General features: G+C 40.1%; 1 protein-coding gene across 2 annotated transcripts in view; it reads right to left on the bottom strand.

The window, feature by feature from the left end:
- The window catches only part of RASGRP3 (RAS guanyl releasing protein 3), a 105,731-nt gene extending 100,133 nt beyond the window's left edge, over positions 1-5,598 (bottom strand). For both annotated transcript variants that reach the window (XM_073338433.2, XM_073338436.2), the window contains exon 1: positions 5,418-5,598. The gene's annotated coding sequence lies outside the window, so the exon portion shown is untranslated. The remainder of the gene's footprint in view (positions 1-5,417) is intronic.
- Between the last annotated feature and the right edge of the window lie 13,112 nt (positions 5,599-18,710).

The following is an 18,710-nucleotide window of genomic DNA, read 5'->3' as shown; positions in this document are numbered from 1 at the left end:
AATTTATTTAGCTAAACAAATAAAAGATTAAGGGGTGACTTTATCACAGGCTATAAGTACCTGCAGGGGGAACAAATATTTAATAATGGGCTCTTCAGTCTAACAGAAAGGTATAACATGATCCAACAGCTGGAAGTTGAAGCTAGACAAAGTCAGACTGGAAGTAAGGCATACATTTTTAACAGTGAATAATTAATCATCGGAACAAATTACCAAGATTTGAGGTGGATTCTCCATCACGGACAATTTTTAAATCAAAACTAGATATTTTTCTAAAATATCTGCTCTAGGAATTATTTTGGGGATGTTTTTTGTCCTGTGCTACACAGGAGGTCAGACTAGATAATCACAATGGTCCCTTCTGGCCCTGGAATCTATGATTCTCATAAAATAGTTATAAAATCCTTCTGGATTATATGTTTTGAACATGTCTATTGTTTCCTATAAAATCAGAGTATATTATATACTCTGGAGTGGCTGAAGAGTAAGGCTTACTGCTTTCTCTTGGGAGTAGTTACATCACCAGTAGAGAATCCCTCCTTTTGATATATATCTCATTCTACAAATAGTGTTTTGAAGCTAGTGAGCTCACAGACACAGTACTGTCAGCCCTAGTAATGTTAAATCAAGTCTTATTATATTTGGTGTTTTTCTTAGAGCCCCAGCTCTTGGAATCATGTGATTCTATAAGAATCTCAGTTTATTTAAATTAAAGTTCTAGCTTTCTTGGTTGTGGAGAAAAGCTTGACAACATTAACACTAAAATGTCAAATGGCAAATAAAAAGCACCTGACACTTATTGTATTTAAAAGTCTCATGGTTTTTAAGACAATCTCATGATTATACGGAGCTTGACTCATAATTTTTGAACACTTGATTTTGGCAGTACTGCAGACACAATGACCCTGATTTTCAGTTGCTCTATTCCCATGCTGAGTGCAGGTGTGAAAGGGTGTGGGAGTGGGTAAAGGTAGCTTTACATCAGCTTTGCATTCCCCATAGTGTGAGAAGCAGAGAAAAGTGGGTAGACAGTCTGCTATGCTGCGTGCACTTAACCCCATGGGACAAACTCTGTCCTCGGTTACCCTAGAGTAACTGTATTGACTTCAGTGGATTTTCATCCGTGTATACGATCAGAATTTTGTCCCTAATTCTCCTTTCTAAGAGTATGAATTTATTAAACGTATGTGTGATGGGTTGGACCCCTTGGGAAGTCACTTGATGTGCTGAGATACCACTGAGTCTACTTGTTCTGCCAGCATGGGCCCCCTTTTACCTGTGTTGCTGAGCCAGATTCTTAAAACCTCCTCCAACACACACACAGGTAGGGACACACCCAGCTGCAGATCAGCTCTGGGAAGACTCAGTTTAAGGGACTCGCTCCAGCACTCAGATGGCCACCTCACTTGGAGTACAGGCCCACAGATATATTATATTCGCCTCTTCTCTCAATGTCGAAGAAGGTATGCACAATTTCTCAACCCCCCCCAGTTAGAAATCACATAAACTGGGTTATATTATAAGCCAGAAATAAATTTATTAACTATAACAGGTGTATTTTAAGTAGTTAAGGAGGTAGCAGACAGAACAAGGCAGATTACTAAGAAAATAAAACAGAGCATGCAAACTAAGCTTAATACACTAAAGAAACAGGTTACATGTGGGTTTTCACCCTAAATGTGGTTCTAATAATCTTCTTCACAGGCCAGATGCCCTTCCAGCCTTGGCCCAGTTCTTTCCCCATGTTCAGTCTTATTTGTTTCCAGCCGTCATCTTAGGTGGGGTAGCAGGGGAGAACTGATGACCTGGATTACCTCACTCCCCACCCTTAAATAGGATTTGCATAAAGTGGGAGTCCTTTGTTTCCTAGTTTGACACCTCCCTCACTTACAGTGGAAAGTTGCAAGAAGTCCCAGGTAATGTTTTAGCATCAGGTGACAAGACCACCTGACTCTATAGGGCCCTCGTAGCCATTCTTCACAGGCAGACTCACACGTTCACAGGAAGACTAAGCTCTTTTACAGTCCATTGTCCTTGTTGATGGGCCATCCGCCCTGTCTGGCTTTTCCATTGTTGTACAGTAACTCCCCACTTAACATCCTCTCGCTTAACGTTGTTTCGATCTTACGTCCCTGATCAATTACAGAACATGCTCCATTTAAAATTGTGCAATGCTTTTCTATAATGTCGTTTGGCTGCCTGCTTTGTCCACAGCTGGGAACCCCCCATCAGCTCCCCTATGCCCCCCCACAGCGCCTCCCGCCCGTCGGCATACCCAGCGGACCAGCGCCTTCCCCCTCCTCCCCCTGCCTCCCGAATGCCGCAAACCAGCTGATTGCCACGGGCAGGAGGCAGGGGAGGGAGCGGGGAGGCTATGTGCCAAGTCCTCGCTCCTCCCCCCACCCTCCTGCCCCCTGAACATCGCAAGCCAGCTAATTGCCGTGGGCAGGAGGGAGGGGGGAAGAGCAAGGACACGGCGTGCGGACTAAAGTGGGGGGGAAGAAGAGGTGGGTTAAGGGTGGGGGCTTGGAGGAAGGGGTGGAGTGAGCGGGCCGAGGGTTGAGCCCCCTGTCCCTGGTGCTTGCAGAGTAGGGGAAGCTGCCCCTGCTGCTGCACAATGTGCTTCTCCTAGCCTACAGCACTGTCAGATTCCTTGCCTGCCTCAGTATCTCCAGTGCCAGTGGGCTGTGCCTGTGTGGGGTAAGGCGGGGGCACCTCCCAACTATAGTACTGCACTGTACGGCAAAAAAAATTTCCCTGGAACCTAACCCCCTCCCCCCATTTACATTCATTCTTATGGGGAAATTGGATGTGCATTTTCCAGGAACATAACTACAACATTAAGTGAGGAATTACTGTACCTAAAGTGTTGGCAGTGGGCATCACCCAAAGTAGCATAGTTGAAATACAGGTACATAGTCAATATTCCTATTTTCAGATACAGAAATGATAAATGCATACAAATAGGAAAATCACATTGAGTAAATCATAACCTTTCCAATGATATCTCACATGAGCCATTTTGCATAAAGTATATCTCAGTTATGTCATATTTATATCATAAGCATATTTTCATAAAGAATATGGAATGACACATCACAGTATGAATTAAGTAATTTCTAAGTAACCTCTATAATATACTCTCTTTTTCATAGGCACGCATGAAACTGCCTCAGTACACTATTCTGTCATTTTAAGCCATAGTAACTATTATAAACTAACAATATAAAATGGCTGGTTCCCAAACAGTTTTCCTCTTCCTGGCTAAACAATAGTCTCAGGTTTTGTACACACGTACAAGCCAAATGTACTTTTAAAATAATATTGTAGTGAACATCTCAGACCTGAAAAATTCTGAATGTTTGACGACTTATGCAGAGAAAGTGATCAATTTATCCTATATTTTCTGGAATTAACAAGGCTGATACACATGCATTGTACAAAGAGAGAATAGTGTTGCTATTCAGTTGGGTCCCTGAAGCCTAGCTGTTAATATTAATTAAACCAATCGCATTCACTTAGGGATAGATTTTGCAACCCTTACGCAGTTTGATGAGCACTTACTCATCTGAGTAGCCCTACTGAAGTGAGCAAGAGGTAATCTGTATTAATAAGGATTGCGCAATTTACCTTTTTTCGACTTAAAAACTATGGGCCAAATCCTCTCTCTGTTTTTACTCAGTCCTTATGCAGACAAAACTTTTACTGAAGTCACGCATAAATAGCGCTGAGTAAGAACAAATTGACTATCAACCTTCTCCACAAAAATTAATTGTATCTACCAAGGCATCCATTGCAAATATTTTAATAGACCAAAATCCTGTGCTGTGCTTATTCTATCTGGTTTAAAGCACTGCTTGTTTCCTTACAAGAGTTGTCTTTTCTAAGAGATTGTGGTCCTCCTCCTGTGAAGTGTGGAGCATCTCTGGTGAGAATGAAGTCAATGGCAATATAGATGCTCCACACTTCACAGGAGGAGGACCACAATCTCTTAGAAAAGACAACTCTTGTAAGGAAACAAGCAGTGCTTTAAACCAGATAGAATAAGCAACCTGATGCCATGAAATCCTAGCTCAGCACTAAACAAGATCGGGCTGTTAGTAAACAGCACGGATTGACACTATTTACCATTGTCCTATCCCAGCTTCTTACCTCCATATGTATCAGCAGACATCCTGCCTTGCTATCTTCACAACACCAGAGTCTAAACATAACACCATCCTACCAGGATAAAGTAGCATAACAGCATACGCTTTTCCTTTTCTTTTCCTCACCAGCAACATTTTACAATAACACACTAATCCTTAATAACATGAGTAATTCATGAATAATAGGGATTGTACCATGATAGACATAATACAGTACATCACTGAAACCGGTATAATGATCACTGTCATGATGAATTCAAGAATGGTGAAAAACCCATAGTACTGTCCACACCCTGTGGAGATCACTGAATATTTCAGAATTATACGATATATCCTGTATTTCTACTATTTTGACTTCAAGTCACACCACCACCTCCTATTTTGGCATGAGGCAAAGCAATTTTGAAATGAAGAAAACAAAAACCAACCTAATCTAGATCGCCATCAATGAGAGAAAATCTGTATTTTTAGGACTTTCCTCTAAGAGTCTTCTGTTCTTGTTAGTACCCATCCAGTAAGATGATATATTTTATACCCTGACATTTTACAATGTAGCTTTTATAGATAATTTCAGGTTATGTTTGTCATAAGATGATATAAAATGTGTAAATAATATACCAAAACAAAAGGCTTACATTTTCTAATCTATTTCAGTCTGCCATTGATTACATTGGACTTTGCAATGGCTGCTGCATCATTTTGAAATTAAATAAGCAAGCAAATAACTAAATTAATCCCAAATATGTAATTTGCCATCATGTTTTTAAGAACAATATAAACTTTCAGATGCCTCCATTTTAGGTTGATTCTTTTCAATGGACATGTCTGACAAGATTAAATCTTTTATTTTGTGACATTTTTAATAATGTACATTTTGGTGTTGACTTCATGTTTTTCTTTATAGGAAAAAAAGCTTCCATCAAAATGACTGTAGTAATTAATAACTGTAAGCTCAAACAGAAGACAAATGTATCAGAAATAGCAAAATTATCTAATAGTAGTTGTTTGGAAAAGATTTCTATTGCTTAGGAGGAACTCTTAAGGATCTATAACCAAACCACAATTATTTCTCAAGCAAGCTTTATCATTAAAGGCCAGTTAACCTAGTAATATGTTTGTGTGGCAAAATTCGTTCTCTGAAGCTCATACTAAAATGTATGGAGACTGAATTTTGCCACACAAACATATTATTACTAGCTGCTAGACTGAAAAACCATGGACAACTGCATTAACAGTGTAGCAAGCAGAAATGCCAAAGGAGATACTGACCTTAATTTGACACAGTCCACCCCTTTTCAGTACTGTATAGTTCTTCTTTTTCCCCACAATAACTTCTCTTACATGTGTTGAGCTGCTGAGATTTTTCTTTCCCCTTCTTCAGTACTTACATTATTTTCATTATTCACCCCCACCCCCTTTTAACGATTCTAAAGAGAAAAACAGAATTGTGCTCTGTTTACTCTCAGCAGCTACAGTAAAGCTGGAGAGCTTTTAAGCCCAATTAGTTCTAGATTGTTTGGCTAAATGGCAGTCACACTTCCTGCTATTCTTTCCCAGCTTAGTTTTTCTGCTTCCAGTGGAGGTTTTTCCTTTTCTTGGACTATAAATAGGTCTGCCACTACACAGTATATAACAATAAAGAAGGCAGGAAATATATTTAAACAAAGGAGAGATCTTGTATTTTTGCTATTGAATACTTAAATGTATATAAAACTTTTAGAAGAAGTTTCTTGTTTTTCAGATGCTGTTCTCATCTATATGAGCAGAACATTATTGGTAATAAAATGTTATTAGGATTTCATCCAGATCTATTTCACAGCACAGTGATGGGACATAACAGCATCAGACTTCTTGACCTTACATAGTTTTCTTTAGTTACTAGTATTTCATTTTAATATTAATTTTGCTTATCCTCAAACTCCAGTGAGGGCTTTGTGGGATTAAACAAAGATTTCATGTGGGGATGTTTTAATAAAAGCAAACTAAAATGAACAACACACTGTTTAGGGAATGCTCTAAATTAAGATTCCAAAATGTATATTCTAATAGGTGTAGGAATCACACACCATATCTAATCTTGTGAATTTAGACCAATCCTCCAATTTGTCAAGGTCATTTTTGAATTCCAATGCTATCCTCCAAAGTGCTTGCAACTCCTCCCAGCTTGGGGTCATCTACAAATTTTATAAGCATACTCTCCTCTACATTATCCAAGCCATTAATGAAAATATTGAATAATTTTGGAGCCAGGACTGACCCCTGAGGAACCCCACTAGTTACGCCCTCTTAGTTTGACAGCGAACCATTGACAATACTCTTTGAGTAATCTTTCAACCATTTATGCACTCACCTTATAATAATTTCATTTAGAACACATTGCTCTAATATGCTTATGAGAATGTCACATGGGACTGTATCAAAAGTCTTACTAAAATCAAGATATATCACATTTACTGCTTCCTCCCATCCACTGGGCCAGTAACCCTGTAAAAGGAAAGTAGGTTGATTTGGCATGATTTGTTCTTGACAAATCCATGCTGGCTCTTCCTTATAACCCTATTATTCTGTAAGTGCTTACAAATTGATTGTTTAATACTTTGTTCCAATATCTTTCCAGGTATTAAAGTTAGTCAGGTCTATAATTCTCCAGGTCCTCTTTGTTCTCCTTTTTAAAAATAGGGACTACGTTTGCCCTTCTCTTGTCCTCTGGGACCTCATCTGTTCCCCAGGAGTTCTCAAAAATAATTGCTAATGGTTTCAAGATTGCTTCAGCTAGTTCCTTTAATATCCTAGAGTGAATTTCATCAAGCCCTTCTGACTTGAATACATCTCACTTATGCAAATATTCTTTAACCTGTTCTTTCACTATTTTGGCTTGTGTTCCTTTCCCCTTTTTGTTAATTGTATTGATATCTGTTCACCCTTATTATTTTTAGTGACGACTGAAGCAAAATAGGCATTAAACACCTCAGGCTCCTTGATGTCATCAGTTATTATCTTTCCTTTAATGCTAAGCATGGACCTACACTTTCCTTCATCTTTCTCTTGAGCCTAATGTATTTAAAGAACATCTCTGTATTGCCTTTTATGTCTGTTGCTAGGTGTAACTCATTTTGTGCCTTAGCCATTCTGATTTTGTCTACATGGTTGTGCTGTTCTTTTGTACTCCTTAGCATTCATCCATGTTTCCACCTTGTGTAGGATTCCTTTTTTGCTTCACAGGTCATTAAAGAGCTCCTGATGCAGCCATATTGGTCCTTTGCAGTTCTTCACATCTTTTTTTCGCATCAGGATAGTTTTGCAGTTGTCCCTTTAATATTGTCTCCTTGAAAAATTGCCATCTCTCCTGAACTCCTTTATCCCTTAGCTTTTCTTCCCATGGGGCCTTACTTAGCAGTTCTCGGAGTTTTGAAGTCATTGTCCTTATTCTCCTGCTCTCATTCCTTTCTTTCCTTAGAATCATGAAACCTATGATTTCATGATCACTGTCACCCAAATTGCCTTTCACCTTCAGATTCGCTATCAGTTCCTCCCTCTTGGTCTGAATCAAGTCTAAAATGGCTGTCCCCCAAGTTACTTTCTCCACTTTTGAAACAAAAAGTTGTCCCCAGTACATTCCTAGAACTTACTGGAAATTTTGTGTTTTGCCATTTTTCTTGTCCAACAGATGTCTATGTAGTTAAAGTCCTCCATTACTACCAGGTCTTCTGTTTTTGGATATTTCTGTTAGTTGTTCTAAAATAGTCCCAATGTTGTGTTTTTACATGGTCACTTTTCAGAATACCACTGGACTTTAATGCACAGGGTGCTCAGTGGTGTTCCGCTTGTATAGTCCCTTATTCAAATCCATTTATGCCATGAATCAACTGAGTGAGTTGCCAATGTTTTTGGACATAAATTCACATAATCTGGCACTGTTAGCACCTTGTGCAGTCTATGCCCAAGAGAGACATAGGGCTGAAGTGGCATGGATGTGTGTGTTAGGACTGTGGGAGAAATCTTGCATGATGTCTGCCAGTGCTGTTAGCCTCAATTTTCTTGAGCATCAAAAATCAACTATACCTTTCCTCAACATTAGTCAAAAATATTGCCAAAGGGTTAAGAATTGAATGGAAGGCTTTAACAAGGATTTCTTTTTGGCACTCTGATGTCATCAGACACCAAGAGGAAATTCTCATCTATGGTGTAGTGCTTTTAAAAAAAATGTATTCCCAATTAAAAAAAAAAAAAAGAAACAAAAAAACTCTCCCCAAGAAGCTACTTGTACTCCCTTCCCTCATGGAAGGCCTGGTGGAGACAGCTTATAACTTCCACTTTAAAGAGCCCTTTGGAAAACCAGTAGCTGATGGAGCTACAACAGCTAATATAAAGACAGTCACAAGGAGGAAAGAGTGTGTGACAGAGAGTTGCTGAGGAGGAATAATCAGAAGAATTGTGTGTCTCAGAGCAGAACAGAGATTTCTTTTTGTCTGACAGCACCATTCCTACTCTGTGGCTTTCCTAAATTGCAGAAAGCTCAATTATGCCTTTTTGCAAAATCCTGTGTTTGTGGCAGCGTTGAGCATTGGCTCTCAACCTTTCCAGACGACTGTACCCCTTTCAAGAGTCTGATTTGTCTCGCGTATCTCCAAGTTTCACCTTACAAAAATGTCACAGCACACGGTTATAGAAAAATGTCTTGCTTTCTAATTTTTACCATATAATATAAAATAAATCAATTTGAATATAAATATTGTACTTACATTTCAGAGTATAGTGTAGACAGCAGCATAAAGAAGTCATTGTCGGTATGAAAATTTAGTTTGTACTGACTTTGCTAGTGCTTTTTATATAGCCTGTTGTAAAAGTAGGCAAATATCTAGATGAGTTGACGTACCCCCTGGAAGACCTCTGCGTACTCCCAGGGGTACACGTATCCCTGGTTGAGAATCACTGGTGTGGAGTGTATTACCCAAGGGGGGGGGCACTGGAAGGTAGAATTCCTCCTGCAGCTCCTTGGCACATAAGTCAAGTGTGCAGGCTGCTATACCCCTATATGGGGTGCAGTATACACTTCCACCCTACATGCTGGTCCCATTCTGCAGCCAGTGTAAAGAGGGATAGTTCCAAGGTGTCCTCTCCTTCCCACCTCCTTTTGTTTGCATTGCATTGCTGGAGGAGTACAGTGTTAGGGGCTGATTTAAATAGCTGCCAGAGGAAACCATTTGTAGTGCACAACAAGTTTTATTAGTCCAACAAAACCCAGGAACTATACTATGTATTATTGAGTGCCATCCACTGGCACTTTAATCTGTTGACATTAAGGGTATGTCTACACAGCAATCAGATGAGTGACTGCAGCACATGTAGACATACCTGGCTAGTTTTGATCTAGCTAGCTCAAACAATAGCATGGCAACTGAGGCAACATGGACTGCACAAGCCTGTCAAGGACCCTGGGTATGTACTGGAGTGGCTGCCATGGCTTCACAATCCTAAAGCTTGACATTTCTATAATGTCCTCCATCCAGTCTTCTTACACACCTGCAAACATTTGGGACTTAAGCCTTACAACAGGCCTATGAGGTTAGGAAGTATTACCCTGATTTTATTGAGGTGGAAATGGAGTGTAACCCCTAAGAAAAGGAGTACTTGTGGCACCTTAGAGACTAACCAATTTATTTGAGCATGAGCTTTCGTGAGCTACAGCTCACTTCATTGGTTAGTCTCTAAGGTGCCACAAGTCCTCCTTTTCTTTTTGCGAATACAGACTAACACGGCTGTTACTCTGTAACCCCTAAGGAGTTTACCTGGGTTCCTGGTGCTCTGTGTGCTGGTATTGGAAGCTCAGGGAGAGGTGCACTGTCCCTGGGAGGGGGAGCCAAGGCAGACTCAGAATCTGCTTGGCAACCAATAGGGAGTGAAATGCTCCCCTCCCCCACCCCGGGAGCTGAGGAGAGGGGAGAAGCCATTTTTGGAGCAGTCTGGAGCTATCCAGGGAAAGCAGGTCTGGTTGTGTGGGGAGCTGGAGAGTCTCAGGCTTGCATGCAGGGTTCCCCCTGAGAACTGGCCTCTGGGGACCTAAAAGCAAGACCCCTCAGCTTGAACTTTTCCCGCTCTGAGGTGACTCCCAGTTTGTAGAGTTTTGCTGGGAAAACTTCTCCCAGCCAGGCTGAGTTTGCCCTCCAGCTCTCTAGGTCACAGATCAGGGACCACATGGCACTACTGCTCTGGCTGCCTGCTGTGAGTGTGTCTGAGAATAAAGTTTGGATTTTAGTAGAGTTGTGTAATCTGCACCTTGAGCCCTGCACCCCTTGGTGGTGAGGGGAAATCCTGGGACTCGAAGCAGCCTGACTCCTGCATGAAGAGCAGGCCTGCCAGCAGTAGCCATCATCCCCTCTGCAGTGACTAAGGAGTTTAGAGCCATCTCTGAACCTGAGGATCATTCACAGAGTTTGTGAGTACACCATCTTTTAGTTAGCTAGTCAGGGAAGTTGTTTGGGAGACCCCTTACTCCCTAAACTCTGTCCTCAAGCCAGGGGGTAAAGGGTTGGGGATTTTATTACCTGCTGCCTATTAAACCTAAGGAAGGACTTACCACCTTATCCCATTTGTGAGTCCTTTGGGCTGTACTGAACCCAGCAGCCAAATGGTTAACTGCTGCACAGAAGATATTATGGTCACAGTATTTCTTGGGAGTTTCCAACTATTTGGCAAGTAAGTGGGGGTTGCCCTGTGGTTAGAATTTTCCTGCCAAGGTGCCCTACTGACCCTGCCAGGAAAGAATGAGGGGAGTGGAGGCACTGCTAAATACATTCATATGGGAAGAAAATAAAGGAGTTACACCCTGCTGAGTGGGTGTTGGGATCCAGAAGAACCCAGGCCTGTCCATCAAAACCTGTAAGCAGATTGGTATTAAAGGAGGTAACCAGGTGGAGTGGCTGCACTATAGGAGCCACAGCGTGATTTGCCTACGATCACACAAACAAATGGATAGTACAACTAGGAATAGAAGATCTCATGTTGCCCAGTTCAGTTCTTTAACAAGACTGTCCAGCTCAAAAAAATAAATAAATCCCCATTTACAAACAAAATATAAGAGCAGAATTAAACTTTCAAATAAAAGCATTTGAAACAGAGTAAAAACTAGGGCTGTCAATTAATTGCAGTTAACTCACGTGATTAACTCAAAATAATTAATCACGATTAAACAAATTAATCGCGATTAATCGCACTTATAACAATAGAAATACCAGTTGAAATTTATTAAATATTTTTGGATGTTTTTCTACATTTTCAATATTGATTTCAGTTACAACACAGAATACAAAGTGCACAGTGCTCACTTTATATTATTATTTTTTATTACAAATATATGCACTGTAAAAATGATAAAACAAAATAAATAGTATTTTTCAATTCACTTCATACAAGTACTGAAGTGCAATCTTTTTATTGTGAAAGTGTAACTTACAAATGCAGATTTTTTGGGGTTACATAACTGCATTCAAAAAAACAAAAACAAAAAAAAACCCATCAGTGTAAAACTTTAGAGCCTACAAGTCCACTCAGTCCTACTTCTTATTCTGCCAATCGCTAAGACAAAAAAGTTTGTTTACATTGACGGGAGATACTGCTGCCTGCTTCTTATGTACAGTGTCACCTGAAAGCGAGAACAGGCTTTCGCGTGACACTTTTGTAGCCTATGTTGAAAGGTATTTACATGCCAGATATGCTAAACATTCATATGCCACTTCGTGCTTTGGCCACCATTCCAGAGGACATGCTTCTATGCTGATGATGCTCATTTGAAAAATAATATGTTGATTAAATTTGTGACTGTACTTCTTGGGGGGAGAATTGTATGTCTCCTGCTCTGTTTTACCCACATTCTGCATATATTTCATGTTATAGCAGTCTCAGATGATGACCCAGCACATGTTCGTTTTACGAACACTTTCACAGCAGATTTAACAAAACGCAAAGAAGGTACCGATGTGAGATTTCTAAAAATAGCTACAGCACTCGACCCAAGGTTGATGTGAGATTTCTAAAAATAGCGACAGCAGTCGACCCAAGGTTTAAGAATCTGAAGCGCTGTCCAAAATCTGAGAGGGATCTGAGGTGTGGAGCTTGCTTTTAGGAGTCTTAAAAGAGCAACTCTCTGATGCAGAAACTATAGAACCCAAACCACCAAAAAAGAAAATCAACCTTCTGCTGATGGCATCTGACTCAGATGATGAAAATGAACATGCGTCAGTCTGCACTGCTTTGGATCATTATCAAGCAGAATTCATCATCAGCATGGAAGCATGTCCTCTGGAATGGTGGTTGAAGCATGAAGGGACATATGAATCTTTAGTGCATCTGGCATGTAAATATCTTGCAACACCAGCTACAACAATGCCATGCGAACGCCTGTTCTCCCTTTCAGGTGACATTGTAAACAAGAAGCAAGTAGTATTATCGCCTGCAAATTGTAACTAACCTTGTTTGTCTGAGTGATTGGCTGACCAAGAAGTAGGACTGAGTGGACTTGTAGGCTCATAGCTTTATTTTTGAATGCAGTTTTTTTGTACATAATCCTACATTTGTAAGTTCAACTTTCTTGATAAAGAGACTGCACTACAGTACTTGTATGAGGTGAATTGAAAAATACATATCTTTTGTTTTTTACAGTGCAAATATTTGTAATCAAAAAGAAATATAAAGTGAGCACTGCACACTGTGTATTCTGTGTTGTAATTGAAATTAATATATTTGAAAATGTAGTAAACATCCAAAAATATTTAAAATAAATGGAATTCTGTTGCTGTTTAACAGCACAATTAGTTTTTTAGTCACTTGACAGCCCTAGTAAAAACATTTAATTCTTTGTTTACCTATCATGATTACTGTACTAACCAAAGAATGCTAATATTTTGCCCAAGTATCATTCTTAGTAAGAGGCGACTTCACTACAGTATTGTGTACGCTGTTAAGTATTTGCTAAAAAGTAGGTGCAGATAGCTGTTCTTGTGAAAATAATGCAGTGCAAAAATGAGCACATTATGGATTAGTAGGATTCATTTTGAAAATGAAAAACATCTGATGAAAAAGCAATGAAAAATTGTGAAACCCCAAATCATTTTGTTAAAAAAAATAGAATGAAAACATTCCTAAATTTTCAAAATTCCTGCAAATTTTGTCTTCTGTTTTTTGATGAGCTCTAGCTGCCATCTCTTACCCAAATGGTGATAAAAATCTGTTGCTGGTCTCTGTTGCTAGTTAGACATCAGGGGTTAGTGTGGAATCCAATAAGACCCCAAAGTTGCCATAATTTTTGCTGACAGATTAGCTCAGGTGTGGGAACAGCATGTGGGCCTCATTCTCTTCTCACGTCCACCAATTTGACACTGGTATAACTGCATTGACTGTAAGGCAATTACTCCTGATTTATATTAGTGTCACTGAGAGGAGAATCAGATTAATTTTCTTTTGCAATATTTCAGAGTGATTCCATTTGCTTACCAGTGTCACTTAAATTTTTTGGCTTGAATTAGAGATACCTGGCCTTTATTCAATTCCGTACCTCTGCCAAGCGCTGGGAAAGCAGGGAACAGTTCTGTTAGGGACTATTGAAAAGGAGACAGAGCTGAGCACCATCAGCATACAGAAGACTTGGTATCCCAAATCCCTTCTCCATCTCTCCTAGTAGTTAGAGATAAACTCTAAACAAGAGTGGTGATAGGACAACGCCGAGCAATTCGCCGGTGCCATCACTGGTGAGCTCTCTGAAAGGAAAGTGCAGAGGGGTGATTCCACCCTCCCCTACCAGATTACATAGAGTAGCATCTCATGAGTGATGGTATTGGAGTTTTCTGAAAGATCCAGATAATACAGTATATCAGCATTGACACTTGGGGTGATATCTTGGCTCAGCTGGGATTTTGCCATTGACTTCCATGAAGCCAAGATTGCACCATTAGTCTCTGTCCATGACTGTTTACTTTGCTTAAGAGGGACCTTTGGTGAGGGACCTTCTCAAAGCCATGTTGACTCTTCTCCAACATCATGCACATTGTGTGTCTGATAATTCTGTCCTTTACTAGAGTTTCGACCAATTTGTCTGGTACTGAATTTAGGCTAACCAGCCTGTAATTGCCAAGATAGCTTCTGAAGCCTTTTTTAAAAATTGGGTTACATTAGCTATTCTCCAGTCTTCATCTGGTACAGAGGCAGATTTAAGGAATAGATTACATACCACAGTTAGTAGTTCTGCAATTTCATATTTCAGTCCCTGCACAACTCTTGGGTGAATCTCTTCTGTTCCAGGTGACTTATTGTTTAATGAATCAATTTGTTCTTCTATTGACACCTCAATATGGGACAATTCTTCAGATTTGTCACCTAAAAAGAATGGCTCAGGTATGGGAATCTCCTTCACATCCTCTTTAGTGAAGATTGATCTAAAAAATTCATTTACTTCTCTGCAACGGCCTTGTCTTCCCTGAATGCTCTTTTTGCACCTTGAGTGTCCAGCGGCCCCACTGGTTGTTTGGCAGGCTTCCTGATTCTGATATATTTTTAAAATGATGTTAGTTTGTGTCTTTTGTTAGTTGCTCTTCAAATTATTTTTTGGCCTGCCTAATTATACTTTTATCCTTGACGTGTCAGAATTTATACTACTTTGTACTTTCCTCAGTAGGATTTGACATCCATTTTTAAAGGATACCTTTCTGCCTCTAACTGCCTCTTTTACTCTGCTCTTTAGCCATGGTGGCATTTTTGGTGCTTAATGTTTTTTTGTCTTTTGCTTTGGGGTATACATTTAATTTGGTGTTTTTAAATAGTTTCCATGGAGCTTGCAGGTATTTCGCTCTTATAACATCATGAATGGTATTGAGAAAGCGTAATGCATGAACTAGGGAACACCTGGTGAAATGAATAGGCTTAGAATGAACAAAAGGAAGTACTTCTTCACACAGGGCACAGTCATCCTGTGGATCTTGTTGCCATGGAATGTTTTGAGGCCAAAGGGATAACTGGGTTGAAAATAATTAGATAAGTTCATGGAGGATAGGTCTATCAGTGGCTATTGATCAGGAATGCAACCTATGCTCCGGGTGTCCCTAAACCTCCAACTGCCAGAAGCTGGGACTGGGTGACATGGAATGGATCACGAGAAATTCCCCTGTTCTGTTCATTCGATCTGAAGCATCTGGCTCTGGCCACTGCTAGTAGACAGGATACTAGTCCAGCTGGAACATTGGTCTGACCCAATATGGCAATACTTATTTGTTTTTATGTAGAATGCTGTCATAATCTTATACTGCCATTTCTTCACTTTGTTCTTTGACATTTTTGGATATGTATGAAATTATTGTAATCCTTTATCTGTAATATAGTATAGTTAGTTCTGAACACATCCGGTGTGTATAAGCAAGCTCTGTAGCCAGTCCATATCTGTATGATCTCTTCAGTGACCCAGAGATCAGCTTTGACAAACCTTTAGAATGATCAGACTGGAAACAATATTTTGTAAGATTTCACATTGCAAACAAACTCCTTGAAGTATCTAGATATAGAGGTATCTTCTTTAATTTATGTTATGGGGAAGCAAGCAGAGTGTATCTTTAAATCCTTTGACTTTACTGAAGACAGTCACAAAGATGACTATGAAAGGGTTTTGACCGTTTTTGATGCATACCTCAGAGAAATGTGGTTTATGAAAGAGTGTGTTTTCACCAGAGAATTCAAGAATCAGGGGGAAATGTTGAATATTTTATAAGCGTTCTGCATTCTTTGGCTGAAAATTGTGATTTTTTTGGGAATGTAAAACTTGAAAATATTAGTGACAGGCTGGTTATTGGGTTAACTATACAGATAAAAACTTTTCACAACAGCTACAATTGAAGAGAATTTTAACCCTTGCCAGACTTATTCAAATAGCAAAACAGACTGAAATGGTGAAACACCAAACCCTAGAGAAACTTGAAAAACCTAAAACTAGCTTAGAAACTGTAAACAGACATTACTATAAAACACCTGAGGCAGGGAGAGAGAAATTTCAGGCTAAGAGGGACAAATTCCACCCTACATGCATAAGGTGGGGTAAAAGTCATATCCAGGAGATGGTGTATGTCCACAGCCAGAGGCACACCTTGTAATAACTGCATGAAATGTGGACATTTTGCAGCTGTTTGCTGTATCAGAGCAATCAGGGAGTTGACTCATATTACAGAGAGCCATTGTATCTGGGATCTATCACTTGTGAGGACACTGAATATTCATGACAAGATTATTGACTTGAAAATTGGCTCAGGAGCTGGTATCACAATCATCTCAGAAGGGCTTTACAATCACCTTCAACCTTCAGCCAGTGTAAGGGACTTGGACATAGGCAGTCTTGTTTAATGGTCACAGCTGGGCTGAGGTCTGCTCACCAGGGACAGAAGTTGGAGGAATCACAAGGCCAGGTTCTGTAAACAAGAGTCAGGGTAAGAGTCAGGCCGGGGTCAGAGATAGCATCAAGTACGAATCAAGAGGCGAGAATCAGTCAGGCTGGAGTCAGAGACTGGAGATCAGAGGCAGTACCCGGCTAGAATCAAGAAGCAGGAATTGGAGTTGAAATCAAGCTGGAGTCAGAGACCAGAAATCAGGAGACAAGGCAAAGACTGGCATTACAGCAGGCCAAAGTCTGTGTAGCTGCGCAAACAACTTCCTGCGCAACCCCTGGGGTTAAGTAGGGACACTTGGCCAATCAGAGGACTGCAGGGTACTGTCATTCTGAGTTTCTTGGATGGTACTTCCTGGGGCACCTTCTCTCCACACTGCTCCCTGGCTGTATCGCTGCTTAGCCTCCTGTTGGCACTGTGAGACTATCAGTTTCCCCAGGTTCTGCAGAGCTGGGTTCTAGTCCCTGGGTCCTTACACCCAGAACTGAAGTCACCTGACCCATCCTTGTAGGTATTTGAAACTACATGGGCCAGTTCACCACAATAACAACTTACAAAAACAAAAGCTGTGCATTCAGAATGTAGGTGATCAAAGGACCACAGGTCAACAGTCTTCTCAATAGCAGCCATCATGGGCCTAATGAGAAAGGTGGAAGAACTCAATGGAATATGTGGTGATATTGGACTTTTGAAAAGAGACTCAGTACAAATAACCTTAAGAGACAATGCTGAACTAAGTATATAGTGTACAGACACCTCACAAGATCCCTATCCCATGATTTCATAAAGTGGAAACTGAGTTAAAGAGAATGGAGCAGATTGGCGTAATCAAGAAAAATCCCTGAGCCAACAGCATGGTGTGCCCCAGTGGTACCAGTTGTCATACTATCTGGAGTGGCTCACAACTGTGAGTGCCTGTCTCAGAGCAGACTGTCAGAAAACAAAGGCAGACACCCCAGACTAGTGGTATGTTCTATAATTAGATTTCACCAACCCAGTAACAAATGTGAACTCCTGGATCACTATACCAATCTTACCATGGAGTCACAGACAGTCCCCTTAGCCTCTGCAGTCTATCTTGCCACCCAAACTGAACTTTGTGATAAAAGGTTATGAAAACCAAAAATCACATCACATCAGATTGCTCCCAGTTCCAAAGGACCAAGTGACTCACCCCAGATCAATTGATACTCCAGATCTTACACCAAAGACAACGCTGGCAGGCAATTCTATTGTAAACTAACTATAGGTTTATTAGCTAAGAAAAAAAGAATGAGAGTTATTGAGAGGTTAAAGCAGGTAAAATATAATTGGTAAATCACAGTTTGTAACTCCAAATAGTGGCAATGATGTAATATGCTGCCAGTTTCCCAAAAGTCTTTTCCAGGGCTAGAATTATTCTGGGGATCTCCGTCTTCTCGTTCAGTTATTCTGCCGTGTTAGAATCCAAACAGTCCAGAAATGAAGGATCTTTCCTTGAATCCATCTTTTATATCTCCTTTACACAGAAAGCTAGCTGACAGTGTCTGTACCCACATGGTTTTTTTCTTTAATGACAGATAGCGAGGAATGCATTCAGAGTCCTTGACCTTGATCATCACACACAATGATCACTTGCTTTGAAATCAGTATTTTCTGTTAACATTCTTCAGTCCTTCATTAGCATATCACAAGATTTCTCTGATGGGTAATTTAGTTGCAAGGATAATTACCATGTAAATGTTGCTGTTACATTATGACAGGAATAAATAAGTGAAAACAATACAAGTAACATCCCATTAGTTTTATGAAGTTTAAACATCCAAAACACACATACATTTACAATTGCTTTGATCTAATACACATGTGAATTGGCCTGAATACACTCTGGCATGACCTGGTCAGCCCCTGTCACACTAGTTATAAAGACCTAATGGAAAAATGTGAATCTTTGTGGATTTAAAAAGATTTAATGAACTAGCTGTGAGAGAAAAATATATCCTTCCAACTCTGGGTGCCTTCTTTCCCAGAGTGAAAGGAGCTACAGTGTTCTCCAGGCTGGATGTCTTGATCAGATTCTGGCAAATTTCTTTAGCCAGAGAAAGTCCTAAACTGACTACATTTGTCACACCTTTGGGGAAATTTTGCTTTCAAAGATTACCTTTTG

The sequence above is a fragment of the Lepidochelys kempii genome, chromosome 3 (assembly GCF_965140285.1).
Source record: "Lepidochelys kempii isolate rLepKem1 chromosome 3, rLepKem1.hap1, whole genome shotgun sequence".
NCBI classification, from domain to species: domain Eukaryota; kingdom Metazoa; phylum Chordata; order Testudines; family Cheloniidae; genus Lepidochelys; species Lepidochelys kempii.
This window is presented reverse-complemented; position numbering and strand designations above follow the sequence as displayed.